The sequence below is a fragment of the Podarcis raffonei genome, chromosome 12 (assembly GCF_027172205.1).
Source record: "Podarcis raffonei isolate rPodRaf1 chromosome 12, rPodRaf1.pri, whole genome shotgun sequence".
NCBI classification, from domain to species: domain Eukaryota; kingdom Metazoa; phylum Chordata; class Lepidosauria; order Squamata; family Lacertidae; genus Podarcis; species Podarcis raffonei.
This window is the reverse complement of record NC_070613.1, coordinates 31991575-32013939: the sequence shown is the minus strand read 5'-3', so window position 1 is coordinate 32013939 and position 22365 is coordinate 31991575. Positions and strand designations below refer to the sequence as shown.

General features: G+C 43.1%; 1 protein-coding gene across 6 annotated transcripts in view; it reads left to right on the top strand.

Annotated features, from left to right (window-relative positions):
* The first annotated feature begins 4130 nt into the window (after window positions 1-4130).
* Window positions 4131-22365, top strand: part of DGKB (diacylglycerol kinase beta) — a 274841-nt gene continuing 256606 nt past the window's right edge. For 3 of the 6 annotated variants that reach the window (XM_053409633.1, XM_053409628.1, XM_053409629.1), the window contains exon 1: window positions 21814-22015. The gene's annotated coding sequence lies outside the window, so the exon portion shown is untranslated. Of the gene's footprint in view, window positions 4342-21617; window positions 21685-21813; window positions 22016-22050; window positions 22251-22365 lie in introns of those variants that run through there. The other 3 variants (XM_053409631.1, XM_053409632.1, XM_053409630.1) reach the window with 3 other exon arrangements.

The window sequence follows — 22365 nt, the reverse complement described above, 5'->3', positions numbered from 1 at the left end:
GGACCCATAATTTGGGGCCCAAGTTGGCTCCCCTGATTCCAGACAGGGGACGTATAAGCAAACACCAGCAGTTTCCGCTGTTGTTTCAGTTAGAAGTCTCTAACAATGCTACTCACCACCCGTGGAGGTCTCAGCGAAACATGGGGTTCGCCATGAGAACAAGCAATAATACCTGAAACAAATTTATCACCAGCAGCTGTGACTAGGATGTGGTATACGAGGCCATAATACAGGTCCCCAACTTCTTGAATCTGAACCTAGCTCCTCTATTTAGATTCCTTTTGGCATTGACCTTGGATGGTTGCTTGTCCTTGCCTTGGGATTATATTCTGGACCTGGACTTGGACTGATGCCCTGTGCTTGACTTGGGTTGTTTTAAACACACCTGTGCCTTCATCCCAGTTCCCATTGGCGAGTGTTTTGGGTAGGAGGCTCAAACCACCATGGACTGGAATTCTAGTCCCTGATGGTAGCTAATGGAGTATGACACCTGAGCCACTTCTGAGCTGATCCAAACTCCAATGAAATTAAGGCCCCCTCAGGAAAAGCTTACGTATGTCATAATCTCACCACAACAATTATATTCTCTTGTAGCTGTGGCAACAGGAAGGTCTCAGCTGCATATATAAGCCTTGTAGGCAGGAATGCTGCATTTTAAAATGTTTAAGCCTGGGGGATTCATAGAATTCTAGAGTTGGAAGAGACCCCAAGGATCATCTAGTCCAACCCCCTGCAATGCAGGAATATGCTGCTGTCCTACACGGGGATCAAACCTGCGACCTTGGCATTATCAGCACCACGCTCTAACCAACTGAGCTATCCAGGTGCAAATGTGCAATGTTTTTCATGTGAAACAAGAGTAAAATCTGCATAAATTAGCAACTTATTTCTGGACTGGAATATGGCTGGCACCCCTAACTGTACATGCATTTCCCCCTTTTAAATTCAGGTACCTTTTCTTCACTTGAAATTGCCAGAATTTAGCTTTGTAGGTAAGTGAATAATGGGCATCCATTACTAACTACCATATTATGTACAGTGAAAATAATGGTGACAGAAAGAAGAAAAAGGTATTGCCAGTAATATATTATTCCTTCAGCAAGAAATACCAAATACAATAATTAGTCTATTCCCTTGAAAAATTACCTACTTGCACTTCTGGTCTCTCCCCAATCCTTTTTATTAGCTTGATGCAAGAATTATTTAGTGGTATTCTATAAATCATGCTCTGCAGTTTTATCCAGAAGACAGAATCACAGCACAGATGTTGATCATATTGCAGAGGCTCCTCTTAAGATCGATAGCTGTTCAAAACAGAATATTTTAGAGTACACTGATTCAGCTGTACTACTATTGATGCCTCTGAATATAGCTGTATTTGCCACTTGCTCGGAAGGCTCTTAAATTGGGCTTGGTTCTTGAGCTGGATGACAAATTGCAAATATGGAAATGAAGGTACTGAATAGGACTTTGAGAAAAGGTGAAACTTGATTTAAATTGGGAAACAACTTCAACTGGTACTTTAATACAAAAGACTTTCTATGGAATTATCTAGCAACCGACAAGAAGCTCTGTGTTGTTTATCCCTGAACAGCTCTCTGGTTCAGAAAGAGAATACCCTCATAAAGATTGTCTCCTCCCAACTTTAGCTTTTTTATAGACCCAGGATTCTTTTAGATGACTTTGTAGAAGGCTGATAGAGGTACTTCTGCTAGTTTCAACAAGACATGGTTAGTTCTCGTTCTCCTTTCATACTCCAGATCAAGCAACGCAGAAGTGCAGTAAGTCTCCCAGTGGCATGGACCATTCTGGCTGGAGCTGATGGGAGCATACGAATGGCCACAGGTTTCCCTATCCCTGTGTTACAATTCTGATCATCTGCCAGTGAGATACAAGAAACACACAGCCAATTATGCCTTTGAAAACCTCTTAAAATCACATCCACTGAATAATATTTTTCTTGTGCCATTGCAAATATACTTCTGCATTGCCAACATGCCTATTAACTTTTGCTGCTTAGGAAAGGCAATGTGATTAGGACTACAGGGAAGAGCAGTCACTCACGGTGGGATATTTTTATTTGCTGTATATATACGGTTTGTATTTTGCAAGTGCCATGTGACCATTATTGACACCACACACAAAAGACGAGTCCAAGACATTTCATTGCCTTGGATAAAAGATAAGCTGGCATCCCCATTTGACATACATAAGCTGATCAATCTGTAGGCAGCATTTTCCACCACACCTAAATGGCTATAAGGTACACAAAGCAGATCTCCCTTTCCCTTTCTCTGTGGGTTCAAAATTCCCAGAGATGCTACATCTCTACAAGGGATGTATAAGAAGCAGCATTCCTATATGTGAGCAGGGCTCAGATCCTGCAGCACTTGATGATTCCCACAGGCTCAAGCAAGAGACGTCCTTGCACTACTTCCTCAAACTTTCCTGACACATAAGAGAAGAATCTCTGCAAGGCAATGCGCCTCCTTTCCAGTTCTTCACAGCAATTCAGGAGGATTTCATGGCTGATGGTACTTGGAGGCTGTTGAGAAACGGAGGAAATTCAAAAGGGACACACTTCCGATATCTCCCATTTAGTGTTATTCACAAGAAAGCTTTGTACAAAAATCGGGTCTGAAGCCAGATTGAAATGGGACCATATAATCAATGAAAACTTGAGCTGGCCAACCATAAGAATCAAGGATCAAAAAAACACGTGGCTCTTTTACAGACCATGCCAAATGTCTGATCCGCATCTTCAGACGGCAATAACTGAAACTAATCCTAGCAATGAGCCAAGGCCTTGGTACAGACCCTGTCGCCAAACAGGAATTTTAAGTGTGAATGAATGTGAGAGATTTCATCGGCAACGTGTCTTAGCAAACATGTCCACACAAGTTGCTGAGCCATCGGGATTCTCTGCAGAAGGCCTAGGCATAACTAGGTCATGAAATACTTGGGGAAATTCTGCTGGATGACACTATGCAGACGCAATTGTATGAAGTCTTCGTACAATAGATTAAGGCTGTGCACATACCATACCCTTCAAAGCACATTCAAAGCACATTATTTCCTTCAAAGAATTCCAGGCACTGCAGTTTACCCCTCACAGAGTTATAATTCCCAGCAATTCTTAACAAACATTAGTGCGGAGAATTCTTTGACCAGCGAAATGTGCTTTGAACATTCTTTAAAGGGATACTACGTCGGACACTTCTTTGAGCAAGTTTTTAGATTTCAGGTATCTAACAATTAAATTTTGGCAACTTTTTATTTTTTAAAAAACCCTGAATATCAATTACTGGGGAGCAAAAGCATGCTTTGGTTGTGGGTTTCCTAGAACTATCTAGCTGGCTACTATGAGAAGCAGAAGGTTGGATGAGATGGGCACTTGGGGTTCATTCAGATGTTAGTTTTCTTATCTATAATGCTAGTGCCCCTGAACCAGTAACGTTACTTTTCCATTGCATGACCTGCTGGCATTATGGAACATCAGCTTGATAGTAATGCACTGCCATGCTGTGCTAAACTTCATTCACACCAGTGGATGTGGTGTGAGACGACAGCTGGTGTCATTGGACCCATATCACCACCCTCTATGAACATCCACGCTTCTGTCCCCCCCATGATTCACCCATGAAAATGGCAGGAAAGAACTGTATGATGCAATAACACCCCACATTTCATTACATGGCGTGAGCCATGAAAATGGCGGGTAAATTTTGCGGCAAAACTCCCATGATTTCCCAGCATATCACGGTTGCAAATTGTTTTGTTGTTTTTCCCTGGAAGCAATTGATACGGAAATGAGTGTTAAACTTCCACTAGATTCCACTCAATCTTACATTGTGTTAAAGATCACATAAATTGTGGAAGTGAGCTGGTCAGGAAACACAGAGGAAATGGAATAAAGTGAATGCAGCCTTGGTGTTACCCAGCAGCCTTCTTATGTTCTTATTTTTCATTTTAACAAAAAACTTTAAAAGGTTCACTAATAATTGTAGTATCTGAACAAAGATGTGAGGAGCAATGCAGAAATGTCTAAACACTGAAGGAACATTGTGTAGCATTCCTTTTGGAATCAACAATTTTATTTACTTATTTTTAGCCAAATTGCTATGCTCCTTGATGTCACTGTCACTATGACAACATTATGATAAGAAAGGACTAGTCACTCTAGGCTACCTAGAAAAAAGATTTGTCATCTACATTTTTGCATAAAAGAATAAGAGCTACTGTGTGAGAGTTTATTGACTACAATGCTAGGTGGCTTGTGGTGAACTGCAGCAGTGACTGTTTGGAATAATAATAAAAAAAACACCCAGCTCTTTGTGAGAGGTAAGAATTTATTCAACCTAACTTCTTATTATTTTTACTCCAAAGCAATCACAAGGGAAGTAAGGATGAATATTGCCATTCTGTTGGATGCTTAGTTTTAATTCCCCAAAATGTAATTTCTATGTTACTGTTCAAGCTAATATTCTGAAGAGCAGGGTTGGGGGACTGAATGCAGCCCTCCAGAACTCTTTACCTGGCCCTTGGTACTATCCCCAGCTACGCAACCTTTCTTAAGGTCATGCTCTTCACTGCCCATGCTCAGTGTCCTTTTTGAATGTTTTTGCTTCGCTGGAAGATGTCCTTGAATGCTTACTTGCCTGAATGGAAGGTATGTGCGAGTGAATGTGGAAACTAACTAACTGTAAAAAAAGCAAACTTTGCATGCATTGCTCCACCTATTTTTTCTCTTTCCCTGCCCACCACTCGCATGTGGCCCTTGGAATGTTTCTAATAAGGGGGTGTGGCTGTTCAAGTGAAAAATGTTCCCCAGCCCTGGTGTAGAAGATGTTTGAGGAGATCTAAAGCCTGATTTTGTAACTGCTGTGGAACTGAACATTGATGATCTTAGTTCAGGTATTTTTATTCCTTTTTTTAAAAAACCCTGCACTTCAACCTCTAATTTCCTTTTTATTTTATTTATAGCAGGTTACAACATTAACTTTTAATGTGCGGAATCAGAGTCATTAAAGTTCTAATTTAAATTCAATTTTGCAACCTCAGGTTCTTCCCCCATGTTAAAAATATTATAATTGCGCTGGCAAAAGTATATTCCACTTCAACTGCAGAATCATCCTGCTCCTATTCTGCTTTCCTATGGTGGCCTGCCAACATTATGACACTTGCTTTTTAGGAATATGCAATGTGATTGTGGCATGGGAGTATGATTATATAAATGCTGTTTTCCCTGGCACTGTTTGAATTCTTACTGAATCTAAGCTGAGTCCCAGCCAACATTGTTGGAGGGACTGTTTATGTCTCTGCGTTGGCTGTCTCTTACTGCACAAGCCTAATTAGTTAAATATATCCACAGTGTGCTGACTTGCTTCATCTTCTTGGCTTACTTATTACAAAAAGGAGAGAAATTATCAATGAAGGGGGGAGGAAACCTGCCCCTCTTGTTGCCATTAAAAAATACTTAGCCAGTGAGAAGCACATTCTGGTCCCATCTGTTGGCAAGAGGAGTAAGGGCCACTGGGAGATTGCACCTGCTTCCTCCCAAGGAGACATCATGGCAAGGAGAGAACCATTTGACTCTAGCTCTTGGTCAAAGAAGGAGCAGCTGCAGGGAGCTTACTTCCCTCCTCCCTGCCAGAAAGAATGCTTCCCATTGCCATATGGTTGGCCCATGTGCCATATGGAACAACAATGCTGGATTGGATAGGCTTTTGGTACGATCCCACAGGGCTGCTCTTAAGCACTCTGGGACCTTGGACCATTGGTCCATCTGTCACAGTAATGTCAACATTGACTGGCAGAAGCTTTCCAAGATTTCAGACAAGGTTCTCTTCTAGCCCTAACTGGAGATGCTAGGGACTGAACATAGAATCATAGAATGATTGGATCGTAGAATTGGAAGGGACCTTGGAACCTTCTGCATGCAAAGATTTACCGCTGAGTTACATCCCTTCCCACTCTTTGCAAAGTGCCATTTGACCTGGGACTGCTGACTCAAAACAAAGTGTACTTCGTCCTCTTGATTAGCCTGTCGACTAAGGCCCTCTAAAACAATACACAGTCTGTTGTGAGGATCACTTTGAGGATCATTCAACTGAAAGGCAGGCTATAATTCAAAATAATAAATTAACCGTGCAGTCCTATATGAATATATAGGAGACCATATAACACCGGTCTGAAAGACCTACATTGGCTCCCAGTACCTTTCCGGGCACAATTCAAAGTGTTGCTGCTGACCTTTAAAGCCCTAAATGGCCTTGGTCCAGTATACCTGAAGGAGCGTCTCCACCCCCATTGTTCAGCCTTGATCCTGAGGTCCAGCTCCGAGGGCCTTCTGGTGGTTCCCTTACTGTGAGAAGTGAGGTTACAGGGAACCAGGCAGAGGGCCTTCTTGGTAGTGGCACCCACCCTGTGGAAGGCCTTCCCATCAGATGTCAAGGAAATAAACAACTATCTGACCTTTAGAAGACATCTAACGGCAGCCCTGTTTAGGGAAGTTTTTAATGTTTGATGTTTTACTGTGTTTTTAATATTCTGTTTGGAGCCACCAGGAGTGACTGGGGAAACCCAACCAGATGGGCGAGGAATGAATGAATGAATGAATAAATACATACATAAATAAAATTATTATTATCTGCTGGATCAGGCCAGTGGCACATCTAGTCCAGCACTCTGTTATTACAGTGGCGAACCAGACACCTGTGGGGAAACCTACAAGGAGGATTTGGGCCCTTGAATACTCTCCCCTCCTGTAGTTTCCAGTAACTGGTTTCCAACATGTTTGCTTAGATCTAAGCACCATTGTTTTCAGTGATGCCTACTCCCTGTTGAATGCTGACAATGTTGCAGGGGAAATAATTCAAATGTCAATAAAAGATGAAATACTTTATCTCATATGGAATCAAGTGATGTTTTTGCCCAATCTGAGCTTGCTTTATTTATTTCACCTTTGCGGAGAGATTATTTTGAGTGAGAAATAAACATGCTCTCTAGGGCTTGTCATTTCTTGTATGTTCCTCCTTATTACACTGAAAGCAAGCAATGGAGCCATTTCAAAACTACAACTAAAAATAACAGTATACTATAAACTTCAGGTGGTTTGTGAAGATTAGATTACGATGATGATTCAGACAGTACCAACTGCTGTTTCAGCAGAGCTGGGGAAACTAGAAAAAAAAACCTAGGTTGCAATCCTAAAATGCTTTCCTGGAAGTAAGTCTTATTGAACTCAGTGAGGCTTATTTCTGAATAGGCGTGCATAGGATTGCACTGTTAATGTATAGTCTCTCTAGAGTGAAATGCTGCCTCAGCATTAGGAGTATCAATGCATGCTGGTTGTCATGCGCTGATCAGTATTTCAAATGATGGCTGTTGCTACAAATTGAACCTATAAGTAAGCAGCAGCTTACCATGAGGACTGGGTTACTTTCTCTATGCTGCGACAAAGAACATCCAGAACTCCTCCTTGCTGTTCTTCTCACACATTCTCCAGAGCCAATCTTCAGTGGCTGAATCACTTCCTTTCAGCAATTCCACTTCCAATCAGCACAAAAGGTGAGATGGCTTCCCTGTGGTTGAAACTCTTCCCTTTCATGTTGATTGGGCAGCTTTAAGATGCTGGAGACAACGACCCTGCTGGGACCTTGCTACAGAAACACTAAAGGGTCTTTCATCTCCCCATGACCCTGGATCATTGCACCTCTTAGGTTTTGTCATTGCATCCATCCTCCAAAAGCAATAGGGAGGAGGAGGACCATCCGTGCTTACAATGTACTTTGGAGAGTCCCCACTTTTTGCTGCTGGCTAGGAAGGTGGAAAGTCCCTGGGAGCATGCAGAATGCTGTGCGCAGTGCCTTGGATTCTGGTTTACTCCTTTCCAGCCTGTGGGGTACAATTGTATAAATAAATGTCTTGAGGTTGGTGGTATCACACCTGCTCATATTTCTCAACTCATCATCATCTCAGGACTTGAAGAACAAGTGAGACATTGCCAAATATCATCATATGGTTATTGGGTCCCTTAGGTGGAAGATATAGACATTCAACAACAACTGGAACCTTGCATAGTAAATTCCCAGAAGCAGAGAAATACAGAAGGCAAATTCTCAACTGAAGGGATCTTGAGGCGGCTTAGTCTCAGAGATAAATTCCTCAGTTTGTCTTGGAATATTACCTTGCCAATCACAAAGTAGTTGCCAGAAATTGTTGAAAGAAATAACTAATTACCGTACTTTTCCGTCTATAAGACGAGGGTTTTTTATTAAAAAATTAGCTTTGAAATTAGCCCTCTTCTTATACATGGGTAGTACAGAGGGGGGTTGGGCGATTGGTCTCAGCCGTGAGCAGGAGATTCTCAGCAGCGATAGTGTGGGTGATTGGTGGCTGTGAGAAGGGCTGCAGGCAATTGGCTGCCGCTGCGTCAATAGGGTGGCCATTTTGCGGGTGCGTGTTTCGGCTACGCATGCAGTTGTCAGCGACGGGTGAGCGATTTTCCGCACCCCCCCCCAAGAAGCTCAGCAACTCTGGGAAATCCAAATCCTCCCCCCAAAAAAGCTCAACAACTTTGGGCAATTCTCCCCATTTTCTTAATTTTGAGTCCCCCAAAATAGGGGATGTCTTATGCATGGGGGCATCCTATAAACGGAAAACTACAGTAACCTTCCACAGAGTGGTCATAAATTTGCATTCCCATTTAGCAACTGATATGGGCATGGGGTTCCTGATGCATGCATAGGACACCTCATCTCCTAGGACAGGTTGTTAAGACTTCAACTTCCATTAGCTCCAGCCAGCATGATCAATGGTAAATGATGATAGGAACTAGGTGATAGATTGTCTAACAGCATCTGGAAGACCTCAGGTTCCCCATCTGTGCACTCATAAAAACACATCTCTAAGTGCATTCCTTCAATGTATGCCGTGGCTCTATATGTCTATCACATAAGTTGGCTCAAAAAGCTTTTTCAGGTTGTTTGTGCCCGCCATTTTTGTTGGATGTCTATTGTAGGAGACCCGCTGAGTGCTGGAAGTTCCTTACCAACTGCATGATAGAGATAAGCATTGAGTTGAATTAATTAGCTGTTTCGTGTACAGTGCTTGGAAACATTGAAATAACAATGTTTAATTAATGGGGGAAACAGAACATTGTGGGGGAGTCTCAAATGTACTGATTGTTAAATCTAAAGAAAGAACGCTATTTACTTTTAGACTTTAAGCAATTATGTGGACCATGAACTAATGCTGGAGTTTCTAGGTTGCTGCTTGTTAACATGTTTTAGATAAACAGAAATATCAGGTGTTGAAGTGATCTGGCAAGTTCTTAACTTTAACACTGTTAGTGTCAGCTGTTGGAGACAATTAAATAAGGGATCACAGATTATAAATGGAAGTAGAATAGGGTAAAAAAAAAAAGCCTGTTTATTTTGAAGATCAAGAATGAATAAAAGACCCAACATAAGCTTCTTCTAAGCCAATTCATGAAATTATTATTATTATTATTATTATTATTATTATTATTATTATTATTAATTATTTTAAAGGGCTACAGGCTTGGGGCTTTTTTGATGGCAGGGTGGGAAGGTTTGAACTGAAAACAATAAATGAATTTTGTAACCAGAACAGCATTCTTGTGATATATCACATTATTTTCCTCTCTGAATATGTTCACCTAGACGGTCTCCTTCTATTTGATAGATGTTGATCTTGTCTGTTTATATGTAGAACTCCTTTTTATAACATAGTAAGTGTGGCTGGCTGAACTAACCATTCTAACCAAATTGTGTTGGTATTTCTAAATCATTAATAAAACTGGCTATCCTGGGAGGGTTCCTTTATTGTTCATTGCAAACAGATTTTTGATGAAATTTACAATTTTAATTACACTGGCTTTTATTTCCACCTTCCCAGTGGGATGCTTACTGCAAAGATTCTCCAAACTAGAGCTATGCATGGACTTCGATGCCTACGTATGCAACTTTAGCATTTTATTTTAATACTTCATCCGCTGAAACAGAGGATCCCTTATAAGTGGCAAGACCTCTGTGCAATTGTGTCTCTTGTGTTTGTTATTATGCTAGATAGAACCCCCATGAAGTAAGGGAAACATGACAAAGTCCCATTGGAATTAACAAGGTCTAAGTTTACAATTAAGCACATTTAAAAGCAAGGGGCAGTTTGTGCCTCATGTGGGTATTGCAAAGCGGAACAGTTAAAATTTGTAAAAGCATTTTTCATATTAAAAGTGCTGTTGGAATATTCTCATGGTTCATTTGTTTCTGTGTATGGCTGATCTGCAGTCACCTGTGTTGGCTGGTGTCTATTGGTAGGGCAGGAGGCGGGGAGGCCAATGACAGGTGGAGCTAGAGTGAATAACAGGCAGAACCAACACATTCTCATTTTGACCCTGTCTTTCTCTCTGCGAACTTCTACAGAATCAACACTGAGATTAAGGAGGACGGAGCCAGCAGTCAAGGCCAACTTGTGAGATGGAAGGGTGGTTGAAAGCACATTGAGGTTGGTGGGGCAATGTCTTATTCCTTCTAACAGAACAAGACCCACTGTCCATAAAGAAGGAATATTTCAGAAAATTAAAGAAGTAAATCTCAACTCAATAAACATGGTCCACCATTCTAGGGGAAAGGGGATGGTTTGAACAATATATATATATTTTAAATGGGTTGGTGCACAAATTAGATTCCCATTGGGAGAATGAACCAAGACCTTTTCTGAGCAAAATATCTGCAGTGGAAGAATTACCACACCCCCTTTTTAAGAGGAACGACATAGAATAAGAGGGTAAAAAATATGACACCCACTCACAGACTAGCTCAGTTAAGTGCTAAGCATTGTTATTTTCAGAGACGCTAAAAAGAAATCCATTTCCCCCTAGAATTGATTATTTGATCTGTCACTTCCTTGACAAAAGTGACAGGAGATTTAAAAGCTATTGATTTCTCTCCTTTTTTATCATCTAAGCATAATTAGAAAAGAAAAATGTATGATGAAGAATTTTCCCATATTTGTGTCTAACTAAAAAAAGGCCGAGGGCTTCTTTTACTGCTGCATAAATATCTCATTGGAGATGGACAAGGTGCTTGAAACACGTCCAACAGCTCTGTATTGTCTACACTTGCAGCAGCTGTCTAGGATTTCAGTTGTGTTAAGTATAATTGGTTTAATTCACACAGAAATTGTGAATGCTTGTGTATTTCTGAAAGGGCTTTAACATGGGGATTTCCCATGGGCTATATTAAAGCCAAGAGATGGTCTCTGAACTCCTTGATAATTAACTATTGTTTTCTGCTAGCTAACACATGTGTGTTTAACCTTAGATCACATGAGAGGTATTGAACTGAAATTTTGCCATCTCTGAAGGGTCGTAGCTGGGGTCATTATTCTCAGACTCAATGAGAGTGAGGACATAAATGAAGCTCTCCAGGTAAACAGCTTAAGGCAGGAGAGACAGACCTTTGCTTTTTTTAAAAAAAATATATATTTATTGAGATTTTACAAAAACATAAGTTTACAAAATAGAAAAAAATCACATAGAAGAAAAAAAAACAAAAAAGAAGACATAGAAAAATACATAAAAAAGAAAAAGGACCTTTGCTTTTGAGTCTGTTTGGAGTATTTCATATGGAGTGGCATATTATCTTATGGAACTGTTTGGATGTATCGTTCTCTTTTGTTTTGAAGAAAGTTCTGCAAGTTAAGTTTTGAATACTACCTAATGGGACTGGGCAATGCTTCATTTCCAAAAGGAGTCTGTTTTCATGTATCCAGTCACTTCAAAATGCACAATATTAATATCTGGTTGTACCTGGAGATGCCAGGGATTGAACATGTGGGGCTTCCTGCATGCAAAGCTGTAGCTCTACCAGTGAGCTATGGTCCTTAGCCAGCCAGCATTTGTCAAAATGCTGTTGAAATGCACTGTAGTGTCGTAACAGCTGAGGAGCCAATTGCCTGTGTTAAAGTACACCAACACCACCTTGTTTGTGGTGCTAGTGACTCACTGAAAGGCTTTTGCTGATTCTCTCTGATCATTAAAATGCAAGAAGAGCACAAAATTACTATAATTTGAGGCTTAAATGTATGACACTGCACTGCCTTTTTTTGCTTGCCTGTATTTGGGGCTAAAAAGGTTAGATTTCTATAAATAGCACACAATCCAATAATCGGTAGAGTTGTCTGTCTTTGGCTCCTGGGAATCTTCAGCGTTTTCTTTTCTTGATACCAAGCTCAGGAGCTTTAGTTAACAACAATTTGGAAGGAAGAAAATAAATCCTGAATTGATTGCCTGCCACTTTGCATTTCTTTCTTAAATTTGCCAAGCTTTTACAGCATTGTCTCATACCAAAGAATACCCAGTTCTCTTGGAGAGGGTTTTTGGGTCTTGCATTAAATCGTGTGTGTGTTTCATTGTGTGCAAATTATCCTTACAGGCAAATGGCCTTTTCACATGCCCAAGAAAGGGCTCCACAGAGTTTTCCTAGCTTATAGGTTATAGCTTTGATCCTAAATGTGCTTATGTAGAAACGAATTCCACTGAAATCATTTGACCTCTGATAGTAAGTGGCCCAAGGATGCGGGTGGCACTGTGGGTTAAACCACAGAGCCTAGGACTTGCAGATCAGAAGGTCGGCGGTTCGAATCCCCGTGATGGGGTGAGCTCCCATTGCTCAGTCCCTGCTCCTGCCAACCTAGCAGTTCGAAAGCATGTCAAAGTGCAAGTAGATAAATAGGTACCACTCTAGCAGGAAGGTAAACGGTGTTTCTGTGTGCTGCTCTGGTTCGCCAGAAGCGGCTTAGTCATGCTGGCCACATGACCCAGAAGCTGTACCCCGGCTCCCTCGGCCAATAAAGCGAGATAAGTGCCACAACCCCAGAGTTGGTCATGACTGGACCTAATGGTCAGGGGTCCCTTTACCTTTACCTTAGTAAGTGGCCCAAACGCATGGCTGGCAGGTGCTGGCATATGTGACACCAGAATATGTGCCAGCTGACAAACCTTTGCTGTCTCTTTCATTAAGGTCTTTGTGGCTGGGTTGTTCTGAAACCAGTCACCTCTTTGAATCTGAAAAGAGAATTTGGTAGCTCCCTCCCTTCACACATTCGGTGACTATGGGAGCGTTCCTACTGGAGCTTATAGCAATTTGTGATTTAGTGGTAGCTCTGAATGCAAAACACCCCAGTTTCAATCTACTGGTAGTGCCGGTAGACCCTTCTCTGAAATTCAGGAGAGCTGCTGCCAGCCAGTGTAGGTAACGTTGAGCAGGATGGCCAATGATCTGACTTGAAATAAGGCAGCTCCCCGTGTTCAGGGAGGTGGATTCTTGTGAGGTCCACAGCAGAAGATGACCAGGCAAACCTCCCTTCCTGCAGTAGTCCAGCTGGCTACCCCTCAGTGCATTAATTATCGTTCTTGTTTAAAAAGAAAAAGAAAAGGAACACTGTCATGATTCCAAGTGATATATCTTGCCTTGTTTGGTCCTGATAGTGCTATACTTGCTGTTTGAAAATAGTGTGAATTGGTTCTTAGCCTCTGGTTATTGGTCGAAGGCTCTTAGGTGTCCTGTGACAGATGGGACATTCTTCTCTTTCTGCCAGGACATCTCTATCTCTACTACTGGTTTGCCTTTTGGACAGCTATAAATAAGACTTCTAAGACTCGTGTGGCTAGTGAATAAGTCTCAACAATCTTGAAAGCAGCCATACAATGAAAAGCAATTAGAGATGACTAATGTGTGTGCATCAGAGATGCTATGCTATAAAGGCGTTACTAAATTGTGGTTTTTCTTCTTAGGTGAGAACCATTGTGCAGTCTGCATTGAAGAACATCCCCCCCCCCAAGGTTAATTGCTGCACTGGGCAGGGGGCATTATTTTTTTCAGTACTGGTGAGGCGTTGAACCTCCTTTTCTTGGTGTGTTGTGGTGCTGATGAACACACACACACACACACACACACACACACACACACACTTTGTGTTAAAGAACACAAAAGCAAGCACAGACAAAGCTCCATGCTAACCATTTAATGTAATGTGTAGTTGGGCCCTAACCTAACCTTGAAAACCAAACCCTCAAAACTAAGATTAAGCCGAGCAAACAGGATAAATGGGTGCATGTTAATATGCTAATAAACATACAAGTGAGGTCACTGCCAAATGCACTTTTCTTCCATGATAATTAAAGTCTAAGGGCTGCTGTGCCCCTTTCAGACACCATAATTCAAAAGCATCAATTCTTCGGCGATCAGCCTTCTTTATGGTCCAGCTCTCACTTCCATACATCACTAATGGGAAAACCATAGCTTTAACTATACAGACCTTTGTTGGCAAGGTGATGTCTCTGTTTTTTAAGATGCTGTCTAGGTTTGTCATTGCTTTTCTCCCAAGAAGCAGGCATCTTTTAATTTCGTGACTGCTGTCACCATCTGCACTGAACATGGAGCCCAGGAAAGTAAGGTCTCTCACTGCCTCCATTTCTTCCCCTTCTATTTGCCAGGAGGTGATGGGCACAGTGGCCATGATCTTAGTTTTTAGTTAGGTTCACATTAAAATGCAAACCAAACTGAATTTCTGCCCTATTGCTACTTCCAGCTAAGCCTATGTTTGTATAAACTGTGTGCCTCATTTGTACCCTACAACATGTAGGGCACACATTGCGTGGAAAGAGACTACATGGATCCAGCTTGTACCCATGTATGATCTATTCAAAAATCCTAATGAAGGTTAGAGTCAGGGGCAGCAGCTGCAATCTTGATCTGTCCCCCTAAGTCTGATTTGTATGTACCATTTCAAGTAGGCCTTATGTTATGGGCTAATTGTCCATATTAATGAACAATGCATAATAACCTATATCTTTTATACGTATTTGGCTAGTCCTGTACTTTAAAAAAATGTTTTGAAGAGCATTTGCGGGGCATTGTTGTTCTTAAATGTACTTTTATTTTACGGGAACTCTCTGAATAGTACTGGCCTTTCTGATTTGATTTGTGATATCAATAAGTTTTTAAGCACAGAGAATGACCTTAGTACATTTGAAGAAAGGTTAGTACATGTTGGAGGGCTAGAAAAGCTATTGCACTCTGTTTTCATTTTTTAGGATATCGGCTTACAAATGGTTGTCCAACAAACCTGCCTTTACTGCACATAAGTAGGCTATAAATAGCCCTCCAACTTAGAACGGTTTCAAAAATGCTATTGATTTGTATAGAATGGTGATCTCGGTGGGTGCTCCAGTTTGATATATGTCATAGGGTGATCCTTAACCTTGATGAACCCTGCCAAAGAATCAACCAGCAGATCAGACTTCCGGGTTAGCGCCATCGCCTAATGGCGGATTCCCTCCGAGCTCCGGAGGGAATCGGCTCAGTAGGGGTCGGGTCCTGCCGTGGCGGCGACGCGGGGACCCTCAGAAACCACAGGCGTTGAAGCCTGTGGACCTGGTGACTCGGCGGGCACCATTTGCGCCCCCCCGACCCGCGAAGGAGCCTTTTTAAAGGCTTCGGAACGGGGGACGGAGAGCGGTGCGGTGCTGTGAGTCGACTGCTTCCCCTACTGAAAGAAGCCGCATGCCATGGACGGAGAGCGCTGACTTCTTTCTCTGAACATTTGGACTAAAAGTAACAACCCGTGAGTAATACGGAAATTGGACTTAAAAGGGAATTTTTTTTTGGGAATTAGGCACGACCGGGTAAGGTGTAAAGAGGAAGTCCGCCTACCCGCCTTGTAAACATCTTAAAGCAAGGATTTTACAACTAAGGTTGAGAGAATACCTTTCTTTTTTGTGGATAAAAGCCACTAACTCCACGTTTTGGCAATATAAGTGATTGTGCTGGAGGATAAGAGCTAACATTGAGAGCGGAATTCACCCCTCCCCCAAGACCCGGGAGCGATCGGTGAGAGAGCCTGCGGAAGAGACATAAAGACTTTGACAGCTGTCAAACTAGCTGTCAAAGTTGGGAAAAAAGGAGAACTTTGTTTCTGTTGTCTTTGCTGGTTATATTTGTTACAATTTGGTAACAAATTGTTAAAAATAAAGAAGAAAAGGCTAACTTGACTTTTGGGTTGGAACTGGAAGATACTAAGAAACCAGAATTCCTCTAGAGGGGGTTTAGGACATTACAAAAATGGCTGTAAGTGGAAAAACACTGGCTGAACTGGAGAGGACTTTTTTTCTCTTGGGAAAGTTGCAGGAACAGAGTGATGTTTTGGCTACAAATGTTACAATACTGAATGGAACAGTAAATAAAGTTACTGAGCCTGGGAGGGACTTGATTCAAGTCTTTGCAGCTGAACAGGAAAGTTTTGCAGTTGAATTAAAAAATTTTGCAGCTGAACAAGAAAAGAAATTTGAGAAATCTGAGAATGTGATGAAAGAGGAACATGATGATTTGAAGGAAAAAGAAGGAGGAGCTATAATGCCACAGATGATTGAGGAGAGCCAGAGGCCGGTTAAGATGGATATAAAGGAAAATAAGATCAGGATGATGAAAATCTGGTTTGAATTGAAGAATGGAGAATGGAGAGATCTCCCTAGGTGGAGATCTGAAGACCTATGGAATACAAACCTGGCTAAAGTGGAAACTGGAGCTTTTGGGACATTTGGACTTAAGAGAAGTAAGAAACAAGATTTTGGCTCCACTTTTAAATATGGAGGCCTGGCTGGAAGAAACATGGACCTTATTGGGACAGAGCTCCTTCGAGATTTGGAGTTTAATATAAAGGACTATCAAAAAAACCGGCAGAGAGGAATTGAGAGAGAATTAAGAGCCTCGGACGTGAGGTCGCCAGGCTGACTGCAGATGGACTGATGGACTTTTGTTGGGGTTCGAAACCGGGAAAGGGGGTGGTGGGGCTTTGGGAATCCAAAGGGTGTACAATTATATTCTGTTTCATTTAATTTTGTTTTGCCAATAACATAAAAATGGGGAATTCGGGGAAGGGAATTGGGGCCGACCTTAGAAAAAGATTTTTAAGAATAAGTATTGATGTATAAAGATTGAGGTTTATAAGTTAAAATTGGTTAACTAAAATGAATTAGAGAAAATAAGGTAAAGTTTGGGGACAAGAACTTGCTGAGCTAAAAATTGGAACTGGAATACAAGAAGGGAAGGTGTGGGGAAGTCAAGGAAATTGGTCATTGACAGTAAGAAATGTAAATTTTATGTGTTTTTAAGTGTGTTTTTTTGTTTTTTCTTTATTTTTTGAAAATTCCAATATATATATATATATATATATATATATATATATATATATATATGAATCAACCAGCAGATGGGTTGATGCAAGATTATTTGGCAGAGTTCATCAAGGTTAAGGATCACCCTATGACATATATCAAATTGGGGCAGCCCTCCTTTAGATCACCATTTTGGGGCGGGGGATCCATGGTCCATCAGCTGCAGTCTGACAGAAGCACTTTCCCCTGGATCCCTTTAATGGGGTACCCTGATTCCTTGGAGAGGAGATCATATGTAATTGGCTTCCTGATGTCTGGGTCTGGAGGGTGGTGGTGCCTATGCCAGCCCTCCAGCAGCTTGCATACATGGAAGTAATAACAGGGGTTGGGGAACCGGAGCAATTTCCAATAGAATGTGGTTGTGGCTACATGCGAGGACATGGTCTTGGCGGCTAACCCCCATTATTTATGGGACATGGAGTGCTGCAGGACATCTTCCTCCCATTCATGAGAGAGATGCGAGCCCACCACAAACTGTGACCAAAAGGCTTCACAAAAATTCCATGTCCTATAGTATGCTCAGAATGTGGAAGGAATAACAGGATTGTAATACTCTCTGCATCACAGTGCACCTCCAAGTGCTCACAGGATCTTGGGAAAGGGCTCTGGCTGAGCCCCAGGTGCCAGAGCTTGAAAGCAATCATCCTGAAATCAAGGCAGAGCTTATGCTCTGCTGTCATTGGAACAAAACAGCAGTTTTGGAACAAAACTGGCTGAAAAGAATAGGCTAGCCTGCAAATACTGGAGCGTCAACTGAAACCAAGGCCTGAGTGTGGCTGGCTTTTATAGCTAGGGAGTGGACCAGAGGGAAGAAGTTCTCCCTCTGGTCCTAGTATGGCTGGTGGAGAAGGCTGCGCCAAAGTTGGAAGGTCACCTACCTGCCATAGGCTGCATCAGCCCCCAACTGGCAGTAAACACCCACTATTTCTTTAAAGTCACTATGTTGTAATATTTATATTAATCCTGGAGAAGGGAGGGATAATTATGAGCTACGTATTTGCAAATATGCTTCCTCTAGGAAAAAAAACACCTCCTGAAATTAATTATGGCGGGAGAAACATTATTTTTAGAAGTGACACATCATTAGTGTACTTAATTATATACTTGATGATTGTGAATTTTAGCCCAGAAATTGGATTTAAGTTCATACATCTGTTAATGGGCATTTAATCAACATGCAGTTCATGTTGGGTTTTGACAGGGTCCTAAAGTCCTCCTGTCTCCTTCCCAAAGCATAATTGGTGCTTTCCCAGCTTTGGGAGAGCTTTAGGACCCTGCCAGAGCCTCCTGCCCAGTGCCTCCCTTAGCTGACTTTGGGAAGGCAGCGCAAAGACTGAGGGGGCATCACATTTTGGCCTTGCTTACCCTACGTGTGATGAGGCAGTGTGCAGCCCATGGGTTCCATGTTGAAATACTCTTGCGGCCCACTCGATATGAAAAAGTTGGACCTCCCTGGGTTAGATGGTTGAGTAATATCCCAGCAAGACCCAGTATCCCACTCCTGACTGACTCATACACCATGGCAGCCATACTTCATCCAACTTGGGCATCTTGAGGGGCTTCCCCCTCCTTTTACCTTCCACTCAGAGTTTGAGAAAAGTGTCAAGGGGCAACAGTCCTGAGTTCTGGTAGCACCAAACTCTCTACCTTGTAAGAGTTCCATCCTGAGGCTAGATGAAGCCAGATTGTGTTAAGGCGAGGAAAAAGATCCCTATGTACCATCCTAACAACCAAGAAACAGGATTTTTATGTATTTTATTGAATGGTCTCATCTTGATAAGGAAAGAGACATATGGGGTTGCTGATCAGTGTCTTAGCACCATGGACAGCGATTAGACAACAGCAGGGGTTGTCTATGGTATTATTAATTAAATTAATTAAATTTATATACTGGCCTTCATCCAAGGATCACAGGGCAGTTTACAATATTAAACCACACAAATACATAACATAGTAACAAACAAAAACGAATACCCCCACCAGTTTAAAAGGCCAGATATTGTTCAATTAGTCAAAGGCCTGGGAGAAGAGGAATGTTTTGCCTGGTGCCTAAAGATACATAACGAACATAATGATGAATGCTCCAGGTGAGCCTCCCTGGGGAGAGCATTCCACAAGCTGGGAGCCACCACAAAAAGGCCCACTCTCATGTTGCCACCTTTCATACCTCTTGTGGAGGAGGCACACAAAGAAGGGCTTCAGATGATGATTGCAGGGTCTGGGTTGGTTCATATGGGGTAGGGATATCATCACCTGTTGGATGGCTTACCACCTGTTGTGGAGCTTACTACAATACAGGAGCTTCCCTGGGAAAAGGAGGTGGCCATAAGGTGCAACTCCATGCATCTTGGTGTATATCTCATAGTGTGTCTCATGTTGTGTTGGCAGGTGGGAGCTTCTACCATAAATATATAGCCCCTCAACGGTTGTATTTTCAGTACTGGTTTGGACCCTCAAGTACTTTTTATAACTTGGTACAAGTAAGCCATAATGCGGCAGGTGGCCTAGTTTTGTCAATGTTGTGCAATTGCTTTCCATATTACCATGATATCTGAGAACAAAATAGAAGCTTTTATCAATGTTCTGTAGTACATTTTAATCAGCTTCTAGAACAGTGTTTAGCTTTCTTAATTTTGTTTAACAAGGCTCTTCATGTCAGAGTGCTTACATTTTTATTTCTAAAACCATGGTACAGACTTTTAAAATTGGGATGGCAGACATGTGAAACGCTAATCACAGTTAATGAGAATTGCAGAGCATGTAAATAAAAGTGTTTTCCATTTAGACATCTTGATTGCAGATTCCATAAGCCTATTTTGCAGCCTTAAGAATATCTGCGGCAAATGTTTATTTATTTATTTAAGCATCCCATTCATCAGTCCCCAATAACAATCAATTTCCCCTCAAAATAAAAACAGATTAAACATCACAATTCCAGTGAAGCAGGAATCAATAAAGCTGCAAATAAAAGAACTCTAAAAACAAAACAATCATCCCGAAACAGAGAACTAGAGAGTAAAGCATTACAATAATCAATTAATAAAGAAAGCCAAAGGGATAAATTCTATAGAACTAAACCACTGTGTGAAAACCACAGTATAATGAACATCATCTTAAAAGAGAGAGAGAGAGATTACATATTTTAAAGATGTCAAGGAAAATGGAGTTTGCCCGATGCTGAAAATACATTTAGGTAGGTGCCAGACTGGACTGTCAGGGGGGAAAGCTAATCACTCTGTGACCAAGAGGGCAGTGTTTGTGTCTGTTTAAGTAATCAGAGGCTTGGTAGGTGCACGCAAAAGATTTCAAGGACAGTTTGGTGCCCATAGGCACCACGTTGGCAACCCCAAGATTCCCTGCAGCTTCCTAGAGATTGAACTTAGGTGGCCTGCAAGATTCCTTACTCTCCAGTGCTGCTTCCCAGAGTTAGCTCCACTGAACCTAAAAAGCCTTTCTTCTGAACAGACATTAGGATTGCACTGGTTATGGAGAACAAGGCTCTCAACTGCTACTAGTCACAATGGTTATATGTTCTTCCTCCACTGCCAGGGACATTAGGCTTCTGAATGCCAGTCTGCTGGGAACTGCGAGTGGGCAGAGCACTCTTGGGCTCACATCCTGCCTGCTAGGGTTCCTCTACTATGAAACGAAGATTAAGCTTCAGGGCCCTTAATCCTGGAGGGGCCCCAGAAGCAAATTTAGCCCACGATGGGTCTCGTTGACCCAATTTGAGTCGCATGACTAACATGGATTTTTGTTGTTGCCTAAGGTCGGCAGTTCGAATCCCCGCGACGGGGTGAGCTCCGTTGCTCAGTCCCTGCTCCTGCCAACCTAGCAGTTCAAAAGCACACCAGTGCAAGTAGATAAATAGGTACCGCTCCAGCGGGAAGGTAAACGGCATTTCCGTGCACTGCTCTGGTCCGCCAGAAGCGGCTTAGTCATGCTGGCCTCATGACTTGGAAGCTGTATGCCAGCTCCCTTGGCCAGTAAAGCGAGATGAGCGCCGCAACCCCAGAGTCGGTCATGATTGGACCTAATGGTCAGGGGTCAGCAGCAGAGAAGTTGCAAAGTGTGGTGATCTATCATGGAACAACCCCATTGAAGAAAGGCTAACCCAGACCTCCTTGCTGGTTGCAAAAGGGGGGGCATAACAGTTCAGCCCCCCCCCCCAGTATAGGTCTGCTACTGTGCCCTGCTTCCCACACAAGGGTGCCAACTTGAATAAAATATTGGAGGGGGGGAGGTACACCCTGTCCCAGATAATCACGTGACACAACCCCCCTATTTGAATGCCCATCAACTCAAATATTGGGGGGGGGCGGGCAAAGGGACCTCGGCCCCTAGGAGTTGGCTCATATGTTCCCACAGGAGCAGGCGAGCAGGACGCCGGCCTAGACGGCTCCAGACGATTCCATCATCTCCAGGTGAGGAGGCTGCGGCGAGCGCGCGGCGTTTCCTCGCAGCACCTGGAGGAGCAGCAGCAGCGACCATTCGGCGCCTGCCGCCTCCGCCGCCACGCAGCCGGCAGCCCCTTCTGCGCCGCCCCCGGGAGACCCGGCGGCCACACGGCGCGGGAGACTCCGGGGCCCGCGTCGTCAGCCCTGCTCCGCCGCCTCCGTGTCCTCGCGAGGGAGACGGCGGGCGCGCGGGCGCGGGCACACACACGCTCTCTCGCTGCCCGGAGGAAAAGCGCCTCATAAGGAGCCGAGGCAGCGGGGAGAGGGGAGGAGAGCTACCGCGGCTGGCGGCCAACAGGTAAGGAAGGCAGGGGCGGCTGCGTTTTGGCGCGCTGGGCTGAGCGAGGAGAGCGTCGTGCTGGAGGCGCCCGCTTGGCTGTTCCCCAGCCCGGCTGCCCCCCAGCCAGGGGGAGGCTGCGGCGGGGCGTCCTGCTCCCTGGACGAGGGCAGCCTGTGGCGCTGCCCCTCATTGGAGGCTTCCTGCGTCGAGGCGAGCAAGTGCCTGCTAAGTAGGACTTGGGGTGCAGATACGTGTATGTATGTATGTGTTTGTTTGTTTGTGAGAGAGGGTCGGCGCGCGCGCGCTATGGGCGCGCGAGACTCTGCTGCTGCTGCTGCAAAGCCAGAGCTTGGATGCTTGCTGTGTTT